Source organism: Sus scrofa, chromosome 2 (genome assembly GCF_054392235.1).
Source record: "Sus scrofa isolate SSC_HxYL_T2T_F1_AM1 chromosome 2, Sscrofa_HxYL_maternal_Yorkshire_Landrace_v2.0, whole genome shotgun sequence".
Classification (NCBI taxonomy): Eukaryota; Metazoa; Chordata; class Mammalia; order Artiodactyla; family Suidae; genus Sus; species Sus scrofa.
In genome coordinates this window covers 122198127-122215324 of record NC_139384.1, presented here as the reverse complement: position 1 = coordinate 122215324, position 17198 = coordinate 122198127, and the positions used below count along the sequence as shown (strand labels likewise).

The 17198-nt window shown below is 33.4% G+C and overlaps 1 long non-coding RNA gene across 7 annotated transcripts in view; it reads left to right on the top strand.

The window, feature by feature from the left end:
- The window catches only part of LOC146405666 (uncharacterized), a 435623-nt gene that overhangs the window by 28201 nt on the left and 390224 nt on the right, over positions 1 to 17198 (top strand). The gene's annotated exons all lie outside the window — the stretch shown is intronic.

The following is a 17198-nucleotide window of genomic DNA, read 5'->3' as shown; positions in this document are numbered from 1 at the left end:
AAAGTTATAAAGGATTACTTTTAATAGAATTAGAAGCAGAAGAGTTTCAAGCTTATTTTAGTCATGAGCTAAATTAAAATCCACAGTTTTATATCTGGTATTCAAAAAGAGTGTTTCAAATTGGAGGACTTTCAGCTATTTGTTTAAAATGGATGTTAAATCACTCAGATTTTCTTGGATAACACAACATAATGGAATATACAGATGTAAGCTTGAGAATTGGTAACTTTGGCTGTCCTAATAATGGGAATGCTCGATAACCTGTATCCCACTCAAATGGCAAAATAAAAGAAGTGATGAAAACCAGATTCACCTCTTGTCTACGCTTTATATAAATATGATTCACATTACTCAGAACTTCAAACTCTATTACAAAAGGAAACTAGGATTTGGAGCATTCTTGTAAGCGGTAACACAGAGAGCAGAGTTAAATCTGGAAATATTAACTTGTGTCTTTCCTTTGTCTTTCTCTTGATCTTCAGACATTTCATTGGAAGCAAGCTCTTTGCATCCTCTCACTCACCATACATATAAATTACAGAAACATATTTAGAGAAGGCTTTGGCCTAATTGATAAACCGAAAGACTCTTAACATGTGCTTGGAGATCAAGTTTTTCTTGGTCCAAAGATAATTTTAGGTCTCTGTTAAATGGGAGGGAAGGAGAACTGGTGGCATAGGGGCAATGTGGAATGAAAGGAAGCAGTAGAGAAGCAAGGGCCATTGACATGGAAAAGAACAGAAGTTCCACAGTGGTACTGATTCTGTATCTTTTTTAAAATTGTATTGAAATATAATTAATTCACAGTGTTGTGTTAATTTCTGCTGTACTGTAAAATAATTCAGTTATACATATATATATACGTACATTATTTGCCATATTTTTTCCATTGTGATTTATCATCGGATATTGAATATAGTTCCCTGTGCTATGTAGTAGGACCTTGTTTATCCATTCAATATATAATATTTTATATTCATTTAATCCCAAACTCCCAATTTATTCCTCCCACAAACTCCCTCCCCCACCCCCCGGCAACAAGTCTGTTCTGTCTGTGAGTCTGTTTCTGTTTTGTAGATAAGTTTACTTGTGTTATATTTTATTTTATTTATTTTTGGCTTTTTGTCTTTTCAGGGCCGTACCTACAACATATGGAGGTTCTCAGGCTAAGGGTCTAATCAGAGTTGTAGCTACTGACCTACACCACAGCCACAACAACGTGGGATCCAAGCAGTGTCTGCAACCTAAACCACAGCTCATAGCAACACCAGATCCTTAACCCACTGAGTGAGGCCAGGGATCGAACCCACAACCTCATGGTTCCCAGTCAGATTCATTTTCACTGTGCCATGACAGGAACTCTTTTTTTTTTTTTTTTTTTTGGCTACTTCTGTTATATTTTATATTCCACATATAAGTGATATCATATGGAATTTGTCTTTCCCTTTCTGACTTCACTTTGTATGAGACTCTCTAGTTGGATCCAAGAAGTTGTTGCAAATGGCATTATTTCATTCTTTTTTATGGCTGAGTAGTATTCCATGTGTCTATGTGTCACATCTTATTAATCCATTCATCTATTGATGGACATTTTGGTTACGTCCATGTCTTGGCTATTATGATAGTGCTGCAGTGTACAGTGGGTACATGTATCTTTCCAAATTACAATTTTGTCTGCATGTATGCCCAGGAGAGGAATTGCTAGATCACAGGGCAACTTCATTTTTAGTTTTGTGAGGAACCTTCATTCTATTTTCGATAATGGCTGCAGCAGTTTACATTCTCACCAACAGTGCTGATTCTAGATCCTGATCCATTCACAGCCTGTGAACCCTTTGCCATCTAACAGTTTGAACCACCAGTTTCACCTGAATGTGAATGGATGGTCTTGGACATTCTGTATAGCAGTATACCATGAGATAAACATTTTCCAATCCTATTCCATGGAGGAATTGAATGAAACTAGTTTGAAATTTCCCTCTAAGCTAGGTCAGTATTGGACCCTCTTCTATTTAACATGTACCGTTCCAATAGCTTGTTAGTTCCAAATATGTGTGGCCTTTCACTTAACAGACTGTTCATGTGTACTTTTTTAAAACAGTTTACTTTTCTAGGTAGCTTGATATAATACAGTTCTCTAGATGTTCTCAATCCAAAAAAGGGGGGACTAATTTTTTAAAAATAAATAAATTTTTTCCTGTGAATGAAAATTAGCAAGGGATTCTTGTGTAATATTTCTATGACATTCACCATGGGTTTGTGACTTTCAAAATGTGAAGTATAAGCTTTCAAAAATCACATGAGAATACTACTTTGAAAGGTGAGTTACTTGTTTTTCATATACTGTCATTGATATTCAAAACAGCAATATATTTATATGTTCATCTCTTCTTCAAAGTAATGATACTTAAACTATCCTTCAGGAACGTTAAGTAGGAGCATTTGTAAGTTTTATAATTCGCTTTAAATTTCATTTTTAGAAGAATTTTACATTTAGGCATGTTTTATTTAACATCTCAGAATGGCAAGTAGATGAGTATTCCTGTGTCACCAAGGTATCAGTGAAACATTAATTTATAGCAACATGAAGAAAGGAGGAAAAAATGACCTTAGGCAGACCGTAGGTAGTAGGGAATGTGGAATAAAATTTAACAGCAATTTAAATATCCCATAGGATTCAATTTGTAGTTATTATCTCAAGACGATTCCCTTATAGGAAAATAATGTTTCTTATTCTTGCTCTATATAAGAAATCTGGTGTTATATACTGGTAAGATCCTCTGAAAACAATATGGTACATAGCCCCAAGTCAAAATATATAATTACAATCCCTTGGTTGGGTAGTCTCATTTTTGGAAATTTAATTTAAGGAAACAATTATCCAAAAATAGAATACTATATGCTTAATAAAATGTGTTAAAATTTTATGTTATAAAATCATAAAATTAATAAAAGTGAAATTCTTATGTCTAAGGTGGTGTTCTAAGGTTAAAATACATTGGCTAAAGGGAATGTTACGTAGATATTAAAAATGATAAATACAAAGGAGAAAGAAAATTTTTCATGGAAAAAGCACAGAATTGGGCTTTTTAAAATTGATATTTATAACATGTTACACAAGGTTCAGGTGATATAGAAAGAAAAAATAGTTATTTAATTAGTGCCAGCAAAATTGTATTGAATGTGAATTTTATTGACTATATGCACTGTGTTAAATACATATGATTAGGGGCTGAAAAATTTCATATCAATTTTACCTCATGAGGATGGAAACCTAGCAGTAGTGTAAGAATGAAATTATTACTGAGATCTTTTTTTCAAAAGTATTTTAATGTTTTTATATTCTTATTGAAAGTGTTATTTTTAAATTAATAGGAATTCTAAGTTAAATGTAATATCTATTATATAAATTAAATATTACAATATTTAACCATTACCTTTTCATCTATCCACCTAAGAAGGAAAAATCACAATTTTATACATATGGTTCAATTTTTTTTTCTAAAAGAGGCTAGGCATACAATAGGAAATTGATAAAGATCTTGTTGACAAATGGAAATTGCTAGGAATTAAAATTAGCCTGCTTATACTAATCGATACTTGGAAGACATTGAGGCACACACATTCATTTGAAAATCATTACTGCACATAAAAGATGTATTTGAAGCCACACTAATGTAAAACTTTAAAAGATATGTTTATTGCACATCTTAATAGGTGAAGAGTGATAAGGAAGGAGTCATTAGTGCAGTGTTTGTAAAGTGTGCTAAATGGACCATTGTAATTCTCTGTGGTCTATCGCAGTTTTCTGCAGACAGATCTGCTGTGGTTAGCTGTGGGTGAGGGAAAGGAGGGAAGAGACAGTTTTCTTTGTCTTTTTCCCAACTTTGAAATGTGAAATGTATATTCCCTTCAGATTTTGATTCAATCTTATTATAGTCTTTACAATCTCTACTTTCTTAAAGTTTTCCCACGAACTATGTAATCACAGTGTTGAATTTGTTATCATTCATTGAATAAGGTGCAGTGACTTTGGCCAAAGTATTTCACATTATTTACTTATTACTGTTTAAGTTTAATAATTACCATATATGACATTTTACTGCTATTACTCTGATTTAAGAAATGAATCAATGGCACAAAAATGTTTTATTTAAAGTTGTGGGGTTAAATGAAGTGCGGTGAAAAACACATTCAGAATGATGTATGTAGGAACTGAGTGCACATATAGAATGTGCAGGCCATGTGCTGGGAAAACACTAATTTCAAAGAAGTGGCAATCAATGATAATTTTAAAAATAGAAAGTTTAAGGCTGAATATTTTAAAACTGGATTTTACTGGACAATTTCATTTTCTCTTAATAATGTATCTCAAAGACTATCATAAAACTGCCAGAGATTTTTTTGTTTTCCATAAAACACAAGTAACTTCTCTGGAATACAGCTGATATTTATACAACAAACATCAAATAATGTTTTCTAATGTATAGACTAACATATTCTATGTTTATAAGGAAGTTTTATATGTTGCATACAGTACAATGTTATTCCAACTTTTATATTGATTTTGTGATCATGCTTTTTATTGTACAAGTGATTGATTCATTATTAAATACAAGGAGGAAAACAAATTTATAGAGGCTTCATGTACATTTTTATTCCTTAGGAAGAAGGAAGTTTAAAAATCATGTTTTTGCAGAAAGAAAATATAAAACCATTTTGAAGTTAGCTAAAAATTATTCACTCAAAGAAACAAATGTAGCCATTAGAAAGCATTCTTTTCATAAGTGCCTTATTTACAGTGTTATTAAATAAATGACATGTAGTGGGAAAAATTTCCTTTTATATGAACCTATCATATATTTGCATTATTTTTAGATGATCGATATCACTAAAGTACATTGTAGGTTTATAAAGCATACAAAGCATATCTGTAGGTCACATATATACATATATGCACGTATCTATGTGTATATCTGTATTCGAAGGAGAAATGTTCTACTCAGTGATATTATATGCATTATAAAGAAAAAGTTTCTTATTTTATAACCTATGCAGTAAATTGGAAAAGAATGAAAAATGATAGAGTTGTATGAGTAGCAGTGAAATGTTTATAGTTTGTACTTCTCAGTATTCTCACTGATTTTGTTTTAGAAAAATAAATCCCACCATACCACATCATCTGATAGTTATTACCATATTAGTCAATCATTTGCCAATCCATGCTAAATCTTGAAAATAATGATATTTACTTTTCTCGTTTCCTCACTGATACTTATTTCTCTACTAATCCAGTTTGGCTTCAAGTACAGAATTGACTCTGAATCAATTCTTTTTTGAGGGGATGGGGGTTATTTTTGTCTTTTAGGGCCACACCCATGACATATGGAGGTTCCCAAGCTAGGAGTCCAGTCAGAACTGTAGCTGCTGGCCTTTGGAGAGCCACAGCAACGTGAGATCCAAGCAGCATCTGCGACCTACACCACAGCTCATGGCAGCACAGGCTCCATAACCCATTGAGTGAGGCCGGGGATGGAAACCACATCCTCATGGATGCTAGCGGTTCACTCACCATTGAGCAACAACGGGAACTCCTGACTCAGTTCTTGACAGAGAAACCAGTAAAATGCATTCCTCTAAATCTGTAGGGATTGTTTAGTTCTTACTTTGAGTTCTCAGTAGCATTTTAAAGTAGTAATTATTTTTACCTCCTTAAATAATATTTAGTTGCTCCCTTCTGGAAATCTTATCACCTCTTGATTTCTTACTATATTTTGAGAATTTAATGTTTTGACTTTAATTTAGCAAAATGTTATTTCTTTTTAGAGGGATCACTAACTATCCTATCATTCTCCAGAATAAAAGTCTGTTTTTCACCACTGTTAATCTCTACATCTTTTTTCAAAATTACTTTCTTAAAAATTGGCTTCCATGATACACCATTATTATCATTTTCTATTTTTATCTTTTTCTATGTCCTTGCATTTTTGTTATCAAATGCATCATTCCCTACTCAGCTGTTACATTTTTTAGTCCATCAAGATTTGTCTTAATTATCTTCCCATTTATTTATTCTATAGTTTCTTTAAAATACTTCATCGAAGTTCTAGGCTCAATTGTTACTTATATTCAGATAACTCAAAATATTTCCAGTCCAGATAACATTTTTTCTGCTCTATAATTATATATTCAGTAGCCCCTTGCATTTTCAGGTAAAAAAATCAGCATATATCAAAGTGAACCCATAAGCATACCCTGCCCGCATCAGCAAAGTCCTTTTCTTTTATTCCTTATATGAGAGTAACAAAAACTATTATCTTAGTTATTCTGATAGTGAAAAATCAGGGAAGTATCCTTTATGTTTCTTCTTCCACATTCTAACATCTAACTTATTGTGCTCTATAATTTACCTCTTAGATAGTTTTTATAGCTGTTTTTCTTTAGTTCTATTTCCTTCTTCATGGTTCAGGCTATGAAATTTTCCTTCCTAGGTTACTGCAGTACTTTCATAACTCTGTCCTCATAGACATTCCTGCCTGCCAAAGAATATACATCAGAGTATGTTCTTGATTATGTTACTATTTTCCTGCTTAACACCTTTATTTACTTTTTTCTGATAGGTTTTTATTGATTGTCAGGTATGTGCCAGGCAATTCTCTAGGTACAAAGAATTCAGTGGCAAGAAAATACAAAAAAAAAAAATCCTAAAATCCTTTAAAAAAAAATCCTAAGTTTAGTAAGTCAGGTAACAAAATATGTTTTGAAGAAAAATGAAGCATGATATAGGGGAAAGAGTGTACTACATAGTGGTGCTGCTTTATTTCCGTGGGCTTCTCTGTTTGAGGCAAAATTTGAGAAAACTGATGTTACATTGAGAAGACAGTAAGGAAGAGTGTCTCCTTCAGTAGGCGCAGTGAGAGCAAGAATTTGAGAGCATCCTTGGCAGGAAAAAAAAAAAAAAAAAAACAACTGTTGGGCCAAATGAAGTAGGAAGGAATACTATAATTTAGGTCTTAGAGAGCAAGGAATAGGAAAGGATGGTGCAGATAATATAGAGATTTTCTTAAGGATAGTGTTTTAAGCTACATGCAATGTGAAACCACTGAATAGTTGAGAATAGGGAGCAGTTAAGTTCTTCCTGTTATTTTAAAAGCAATCTCGTTACTATTCATAGATATAAGATTATAGGAATATAAGAATGAAAGTAGTTAACCAAGTTAGAAGGGCATGAACTAATCCAGATGGAGAAAATACAGACTTGACATAGGTCGGAGTAATAGAGAATTAAAGATGTGAATGGTGGAGTTCCCATTGTGGCTCAGTGGGTTAAGAACCTGACTAGTATCCTTGAGATGCAGGTTTGATCCCTAGCCCAGCTCAGTGGGTTAAGGATCCAGTGTTGCCTTGAGCTGTGATGTAGGTTGCAGACACCACTCAGATCCAGCATTGCTAACACTGTGGCATAGGCCGGCAGCTGTAGGCCCTGATTCGACCCCTAGCCTGGGAACTTCCATAGGCCACAAGTGAGGACCTAAAAAGACAAAAACAAACAAACAAAAAAAATGTGAATGTATTTGAGATGTATTCTGATAGTAGAGCTTATAGGATTTACTAATGTGTTAGTTATGTGCTATAAGGAAAGTGAAGAGGAAGGGGTTACTATATAACTTTTTCTGGAGTTATCAGATGTATCATTGTACAATATCTTGAGATGTGAAGAAAGATACAGTTGGGGTAGATTTCAGTAGTGGTAAGTTTGGGATACCTAGTAGATATGCAAAGTGAATTATTGAATATCCAGGCATACAGACAGGATAGTTCCTATTACTGATGTAAAATTATTATTACTAACATTAACAATGTTATGATATTTTGTGCTCTATTGCAATAAAGTGCCTTACCTTAATTTACCTAAATGTTATAATCCATGTTCCAAATATCTTTTCACTGGTTTTAAGATGCCAAGAGTTTAAGAAGTTCTGCATTAATGAGTAGCCTGAATCTATAAACCAACTATTCCAAATATATCCCAGTAGTTGGTACCTAAAATATCATTTACCTATTCTCTTGGCATATATTTTTGTCCTTGGAAAAAAGCAAACTGTATGATGGTTGAATAGGATAGATAACTCTTGTTCAGGGCCCAAAAACCTATGTACCTTCCACCTAATATTGGATACATTTAATTAACAATAAACAATAGGCCACATCTGAGTCATAGGGATTACAGTAATATTTTATTCCTGTTTCGTCAAAGCATGTTTGTTTTTTAACATAAATACATTTTAGTAATTATTTTAAAAGTTGTCAGAAGTCTTTTTAAAAATAATTTATGTGCAGTAATTTTACAAACTTCTGTGAGAAAGAAGTTTCTTTTGTTCTTAAACATGCCAAAGCACAAACTGCCTTCCAGAATATTTGGAAAATGAGAAAAATTAGTCAAAGAAAATATCCATATGCATTTGGACTTAGTCTTTTTTTTTTTCCTTAAAGACAGTCACAAGAATGGCCATGGAGAATTTTCCCCAGAGCTTCTTTGACAGCATACTATAATGTGTTGAATTCATACCCATTTTTTTAACTCCTAAAACTGTTTTTGATTAAGCTGTTAGGCTTGAAATTCTTAAAATAAAACATGTCTTCAGATCTTTCTATTCTTAAACCTAAGAAAAGTTGGCAGTAACTGGAGGGGAACTTGCAGCCGGTAAACCATTTACTATTTTATGGGATTTGTATGTGATAAGAAAAATGGGGTACATGTTTTGCAAAAAGAAAGAAGCAGCATCAGAATATCAGATTAATTTAGTGATGAGCCCGTTTAGTAAAACAAAATGACAAGGAGCCCTTCAATTTATTGCAACTGACTTACATTTCCAAAAAAAAATGCTTCCTACGGACAGAATCTTTCACTTTCATTTTGATGCCTTCCTGACTCTTCCAGTCCTGATTTTGATTAGGTATTTAAGATAAAAGCATATTACTTTAATTGTCAGACACAAATGAAGAATGAAGGCAGGAATTCCATTCCTTGTATTTTCCTTTCAAGAAGATCCAGACAGCTGCTAATCATTATGTTTCAAGTATTAAAATAAAAAGAGACGAGGATGGTGGGAGGGAGGAAGAAGGAAGGAAGAAAGGGAAGAAGGGGAAAAGGAAAGGAAAAAGAAAAATAGGCCTAGTTTTTTATCTGGTTTATTATAACTGTCTCTTGATTTGAGTCTCAGAGTTAATATAGATGTCAGATAAAATCTATTGGACTTCGTATATCTATTACATTATTAACTATCCCTCCTTTATTGGGTAATTTAGAATTTCACTGAAATATCTACTAGTGAGGCTATATATCTCAGTGATAATAGTTCTAAACTGCATTAGGCACCTAATCTGCTTACTATCATTCTTGGCATAATAGTAATTTTAAAAGTGACTTTAATTTCAGAAATGCTCTATGGATTCTAAAGTTTTAAAAGCAATGGCTACGAGCAGCAAGCAGAATGACTTTTGGATAAGTGGATAATTATAATCTTCTTAGCAACTAAATTAATTAGCTGCCCACTTTCCTAAGGAGAAAACTTTGCACTTCATACATTTTTCAGTAGTTATTTATTTGACAGAGGGCCATGACTAAGCAAGTAAGCCTACTTTGGATCATTTAACATGGTGTAATAAAATAGAACCATACCATGATGGACTGAATTCCTTATGTCAGAACTAGACAGAATTCTGAGACAACAAAGGGAACAAATTTCAAAAGGACATAGTTCTTAAATCTATTGCTGTGTTATTTTACTTTATTTAATGGAGAAAATAGTTTCAAAATTCATTCAAAATAATATCAAAATTCAGTTGTTAATAGGTAAAGATGGGGTTAACTCCTACATTTTGAAGAACAAAAATACTAATGCAAGCGAAACACTATGACAGTTCTATTCCCTAGGCTTTCAAAACCTTCACTGTACCACATAAGGATTGGGTTGAGGAATTTTATAATGATTTGTAAGAATACTTCCACTCCTCATGTGATATATTCATTCAGAAACACACACAAATTTCCTTGAAATAATTTGACTTAGAATTTCAGGATGAACTACTCTTAAAATATAATGATGGGATTGTAGAGCTGTTTCATTTTAGGACAATCATTCTAGACTCAGAGGGGCTTAGTGACAAAAAGATTAAGAGAAGTGAAATTATATGACTCCACACAAGCTTCATAGTAATACCATATGAATGTGACTTTTGCATTATTATAGAATATTTAGTGTGACTTAACTCCAGCATTTACCAGCTGTGGGTCCTTAAGCAAATTACTGTGCTTCAGTATTCTTTTTTGAAAATGGAGGTGATGATGGTACCAATTTAACAATGTTGTAAGGTTTAAATAAATTAATATGTGGAAATGACTTGGAATGACCTTAATGCATGGAAATCATTTAAAAACATTATCATTTTATTGTTAATTTCTTGTTTGAAAAATATACAATACTCCTATGTAAAAATTAAAATTATTTTATAGGAAAATATTTAAAGCTTTGAAGATATGTTTGTAATTATAGTTTCTGATGTATGGGGGGCAAATTTGGCACTAGTGTACTTTATTATTTTCCCTTTATGTCATTGTCTTTGACTAAGATGGAATCATTTGTCTTTAAAAAATAAAACAACAAATGCAAAGGGTATTTTTCCCTAAACTTTTAAGTATAAAGGATAAGAGAAGGTAAATTAATATTTTGTGAAAGCCCCTGTGATCTAGGCCATGAGTATACCTCATTTTGATATTGAAGTGTCATGAATCTATGGATATTCCCTCCTGTGTTAGAATAACTCCCTCAAAAGATAATACTTACCTGCTGAAACTTTACTTACCTACTGATTAACTCTCACTAAGTTCTTTCTTTATCTTTTGTCTGAAGCAGACCTTTATGTAACTATAGCTAATTAGACTCGTTTGCAGACAGCATTCCAGTGATTATCTAATTTCTATTTGAACTCCAAAAAATACTCCTGACATCTTCATCAACTGTAAGTCTAGAAGATAGGACTCGTATTCCATTTTGTCTTTTTTTTTTTTTTTTTTTCTGCCTTTTCTAGGGCTGCTCCTGTGGCATATGGAGGTTCCCAGGCTAGGGGTCGAATCAGAGCTGTAGCTGCCACCCTATGCCACAGCCACAGCAACGCGGGATCCGAGCTGTATCATCTGTGACCTTCATCACAGCTCACGGCAACACTGGATCCTTAACCCACTGAGCAAGGCCAGGGATCGAACCCGCAACCTCATGGTTCCTATTCGGATTCATTAACCACTGAGCCACCACGGGAACTCCACGTATTCCATTTTGAATTGCTTCTTAGAATGCTTTTTTCTTCATTAAAGTATTTTCTTCATAATGATGTCCTCAGGAGATGCAACATACTATGCTTATCCAGATTTGTGGGCAGGGGTGGGGATTAGCAATATGCTGCATGTCAGTTATATTAAATTTTATAACATAACCTAGAATCTCTTCACTGAAACCAGTGCCATTATTTAATTGATTCACACAACATTATAATAGTGAATATAATGTTTAAAAAAAACTTTTATGTTTTATTATAAAATTAAAATTAAGATAATTACTGGATTAAATTAGCTAAAACACCTTTAAATCACTATATGTAAAATCAATTCCTGATATTGCATGCCAAAATCTTTAGCATAATATTGAAATTATATTATGTTGATCTTATCAACAGCACTTTATCAACAACATCAATTTTGTTGTCAACAACAATTTTACACCATGTTATAGAACTATGGTCTATTCAAGTAAAAATATGTATAGATTGAGGAAGTAAATGTTTGAAAAAAATTACAACTATTTCTTAGGTTAAAAATTATTGAAATAAGATCCTACTTGGCAACCTTGTTTCCAAAATTCCTAATTAAAAAAAAAAATGCTTCTGGTGCACACTTTAGCACACTGAAGATCCTTTGACTTGAAGTCTTGAGAATATTTTTGAAAGCATGTTCAATTTATGAAGTAAATGCATTAAAATAGTATTAGGGCTGCACTCACTAATTTTTCATCTTATTTGTAATTACTACTATACTTTTATCTTTACCACTTTTCATGGGATAAAGGTAAATAATTTGAGCTTTTATAAGGCTAATTCATTTAGGAAACTTTGAAATAAGACATATAAAACTCAGCTGTTTATTTACTTATTTATTCTTCTTTTTTAGGGCCCCAACCATGGCATATGGAGGTTCCCAGGCTAGGGGTTGAATTGGAGCTGTAGCTGCCGGCCTATGCCACAGCCATAGCCATGCTAGATCCTCTGACCCACTGAGCAAGGCCAGGGATCAAACCTGCATCCTCATAGATACTAATAGGATTAATTAACTGCTGAACCACCATGGGAACTCCACAGCTGTTTTTTTAACTAAACATAGTGAAAGGAATGGAGAAGGAAGCAAAAGAAGGCAAAATCCAATCCACTGAAAATCTTAGAGTGGTTACGGTCTGGTCTTTATCCTGAGTGATAGGAGGCCAATGGAAATACTTAAGCAATGAGTTGCTTTATTAAGAATTGTGTTTTAAAATCACCCTTATATGTCAATGATTAGTTAGAATGATCTAAGAGGATATATAGGGATGGTCTTTAAGTCCTCCTATTCTCAAAAATGAGAAGAAATATTGACAACAACTGAAGGGAAGCATACCGTTCATGTTAATATATATATTCAAAATATTTATTAAGCACTTCTGTATTTCAGGTCCTATTCTAATCACATAAAAGTGAAATGAATATGACAAAAGATTCCATGGTCATAGGGTCACTTTATAGTATACCAGATCAGTCAGTAATTAATTAAACAGTCAATTCTGCTTATTTATAAAAAATGAGATCTATTTATTTATTTATAAAAAATATGAGATCTGGAGTAGTAGTTTAGTGTGTGGGAAAGTCAAAAAGTCTTTTTTGAAGAGATGATTGCTGGTCTGAGATTCACGTTTTGAAAACTTGAAATGTTAAGAATTTATGGAGATTTTTCTAGGAATTTGGAGTATCAAATACAGGTTTTGAGAAAGATTCCAGTATAAAAAAGACAATGTTTCTGGTGTTTAGTGAAGCACAGAGGTATAAAAATGGCAGTTGAGAGGCAAGATTTAAAAGATCTCTCATTTCCTAGATAGATAATATAAATCCCTACAGATCATGATCCCAGGAGTCTTAATTATACTCTAAGAATGAGAGACTTTAATGGAGATGTGATATTTGATATATTTTTAAAAGATCACTCTGGCAAACCAATGGAAAGTGATAAGCTGGTGAAGTGTGCAGTAATATAGGTAAAGCGTCCATTAGTTAGACTTTTAAGCAGTAGTGGTAAGATATGAAAATAGCTTAGTAGTATCAGAGAAGAAATTATAATATTTTTTCATATCTTTTGAATTAGGATCAATATAATTTGATGATACAATGATTTTTAAATACATCAGAGAGATTGATTTGATTGGACCTGGTAATATTGCTGTATGGGAGACTTCCCTAAATAAGGAGTTAGTATGCTATTGGTTAAGGCATTCTGCAGTAGAAATGATATCAGTTTTAAATTCAAGAGGAGACTTTATATAGGGATTTAGTTGAGAGTTACAAACACAGGAGTTCCCATTGTGGTGCAGTGAAACAAATCCAACTAGGAACCATGGGGTTGTGGGTTTGATCCCTGGCCTCGCTCATTTGGTTAAGAATTCTGCATTGCGGTGAGCTGTGTTGTAGGTTGCAGATGTGGCTTGGATCTGGTGTTGCTGTCTATGGAGTAGGCAAGCAGCTGTAGCTCTGACTGAACTCTTAGTCTGGGAACCTCCAAATGCTGCGGGTGCAGCTCTAAAAAGAAAAAAAAAAAAAAGAGAGAGAGAGAGAGAGAGAGAGTTACAGATAGAAGTTTAGATGTCTTTGTCATGTAGCTGGTAGTCTAAGCATTTTTAGGAATGAGTAGAGATTTAAAAGAAACTTACATAGCCTGGAGCCTTGAAGCACTCCAAAATATTAAGCACTGGTAGAGGATTGGAGATAAGAAAAGCGCCTGATATACTGTGGGCAGAATTGTAGAAGGACCACTAGAAGAAATAGTGTAGAGTTACGAAAACTAATAGGAAGAATTGAAATGACTGGTAAACACGTCCTCATGTTGCTGAATGATTAGGTAAAAGAAGACAGCCTAAGTGTGAAGATCTGCTTTTGATAAAAGGTCACTGTCCCAATTTTATCAGATAGGTGGTAGGGAAGGAGAACTCCAAATGCATTTCAATTCATAGATGCTTTAGAAAGAAGATGAGGTAGTGCCTGTTCAATATCTTTTATGTTCTCAGGGAAGTGAGAATAATTAATAAGAGTAAATTAGAAGTATAAGTTTAGAGAATCTGGGAGTTCCCTTCGTGGCTCAATGGTTAACGAACTCAACTAGGATCCATGAGGATGCGGGTTCGATCTCTGGCTTTACTCAGTGGGTTAAGGATCCAGGGTTGCCATGAGCTGTGGTGTAGGCCAGCAGCTATAGCTCCAATTATACCCCTAGCCTGGGAACTTCCCTATGCTACAGGTATGGCCCTAAAAAAGGAAAAAAAAAAAAGTTTAGAGAATCTAGAGAAGAAAAGCGTGACATATTTTTGGAGAGATAGAGGGAAAGCTGATTAGAGAAATGGAGTGGGTTTTCTGAATTCATTTTAGTGTATAGTTAAATAGTCATGACTTTTAAAAGTAGAGATTTTAAGGTGTTTTATCCAATCTGTGATTAATCACAAAAATTTCATTTAGCTTTATTAATTCAGGGTATGATAAAATATGGATAAAGGGCTTTTTGAAATTGGCAAAACAGTTTTTGACCATTTAATATAAATTTAGTATTAGTTAAATGTGGAGAATACATTGATAAGGAGTTCAATATATTAGAAAAACAGTTATTGAAATTAGTATTTAAATATTTCTAGGAAGTTAAAACAAGAAGTGTTTGATGGTTAAAAGGAAATAAATAGTTCAATAGAATGTGAATTTAAAAGGGATAAAAGATGTAGTGGTAAAGCTTGAGTAAAAAAGCGGGTAGAATAACATGATATCAATGATCTGTGGGTCTTTGAAACAGCTGAATTAGAATATGGAAGCATATTCCTGGATTATAAAGTGTCTACATAACCCAAGGAATGGGTTTTCAACTTCTAATTCTGTAGAGGGTCCTATACATACACATTCACTCAGATAACATTAAGAGTGCCACTACTGATGCAAAAAAGCAGCAGTCCAGATTTAGGTGATTTTGAAAGACTTTAGCGAAGAATTTAGAAACCTTTCCAATCTCAGACATAAGGACATTTTTCCGAATCCTGAAGCTGTGTGGAACAGGAGGAATATATACTTCATATCCCTGTTTTTATTGTTCTTGACCTATGACTTGCCTTTATCTGTAGGATTAGGGCAGAATTGACCTGTGCCAGTTTCAAGTCTAGGCCTTAAGAGATTTTGGAAATTTGGTGCCATTATCTCTTTGGGAAGTTTGTGACATTATTCAAGATCGGAACATGTTCGGAGTAACGAGTTACCTCTGGGCCTAAAATTGAAATGTTTGGAATATATCAAATTAGCCTAGCCAGTTCCACAGCCAATACACATACTTCAAAGCCCTAAAGGAATTGTGATTAAGATATAATGCTGAGAATTTTGTGGTGTGTGCTGTGTAGCATCAGGGTGGCATTAGATGACCAATACAGAAATTGAAACCTGTGTGAAAGTCATTAAGATAACAGAACTTTTTGCTATTGCCTCTTTGCATTGGTAGTGGCACTCTTAATGGGAAAAGCAGCTTCTTAGCTTCTTGCCTACCCCTAGAAAATATGCTCAAAGGAAAATCAGCTATAAAACTCTGTTCCATGTTTTTTCTGGAATCCATCTCCTAGCTCTCATTGCTTCTGTAGTTCATGGATGTTTTTTAAGAGTTTGCATTTCTTAACTTCCTGTTCTTTTTGTTTTTTGGCAATAACTATTCTCTCCTTTCTAGAAGTGGAGCTACCCCTTCCCCATTTTTTTTTTTATAAATAATACTAGTTGTGTTAAAAAAAACACTTTTAGAAAACTCATATGCTTGCTCTTTTACTCTATAGATATCATCACTATTTTGAGTTTCATTGCATCACTCGCAATCTTATTGTTGAGAGACAGTTTTCCACAGCATCTCTGATTATCTTGTATAAACTTTTCTTCCATTCTATCTTTTCAAGGATGTTTCTATAATGAACAGTTTTAGAAAATAGAGATAATCTACTTCTAGGGCACAGAATAGATTTATCTGTTGTCCAGGAATGAAAATAATGTCTCTTTCTAGGGACAATATTGGATAGGTTTACTAACTTCCTAAGATCTGAGTTTTTCAGCCGTGAGGGAAATTCACTCTTTACAAAGTATTCATCTCCATGGGAAGTTTTAGGCCAGAGAAAACTTCCTAATCTAGAATATACAGTGGAAGACAGTCTCCACCATAAGTGGTGCTAGTAAAACTGGAAAGCTACATGTAAATGAATGAGATTAGAACGCTCTCTAACACCATACAGAAAAATAAACTCAAAATGATTTGGCAATCTCAATATAAGGTCAGATTATTTATATAAAACAATGACATGATAAATTGTTAGCTTGTAAGAAGAGTAAAATCTAAGACCCCCCTCACTGTTCTTGACATCAGTTTTACACTTTATTACATATGTATGTGTCCAATTATTTTGTGTATCTTAAAATTTAAATAAGGATACCATTTACATGACAATATTGTCAGTCTGAAACATGTCTAATTATATTTTCTTGTTGACTAAACACATTACCTTGATTACAAATGGAGTGTAACAATTTATACATTTAATTGCTTTTCAGATTACCTCATGTTTAAATTGCCTATTTATATATTTTGTCCATTTTCTTTCATTTTACTTTCCTTTTTAAAAGCTTATTTATGAGTTTTTTGTCCATGGTATTAAAATTTGCAAATGATTTTGTCACTAGCATATTCTATAAATATCATCTTCCAGCCAATGTCTTGCACTTAACTATTTTTTTTCCAATTTCATTTTACTTAAAGAAATACATGGGGTTGCTGCTGTGGAGCAAAGGGATTGGTGGCATCTTGGGAGCACTGTGTCACAGGTTTGATTCCTGCCCTGGCACAGTGG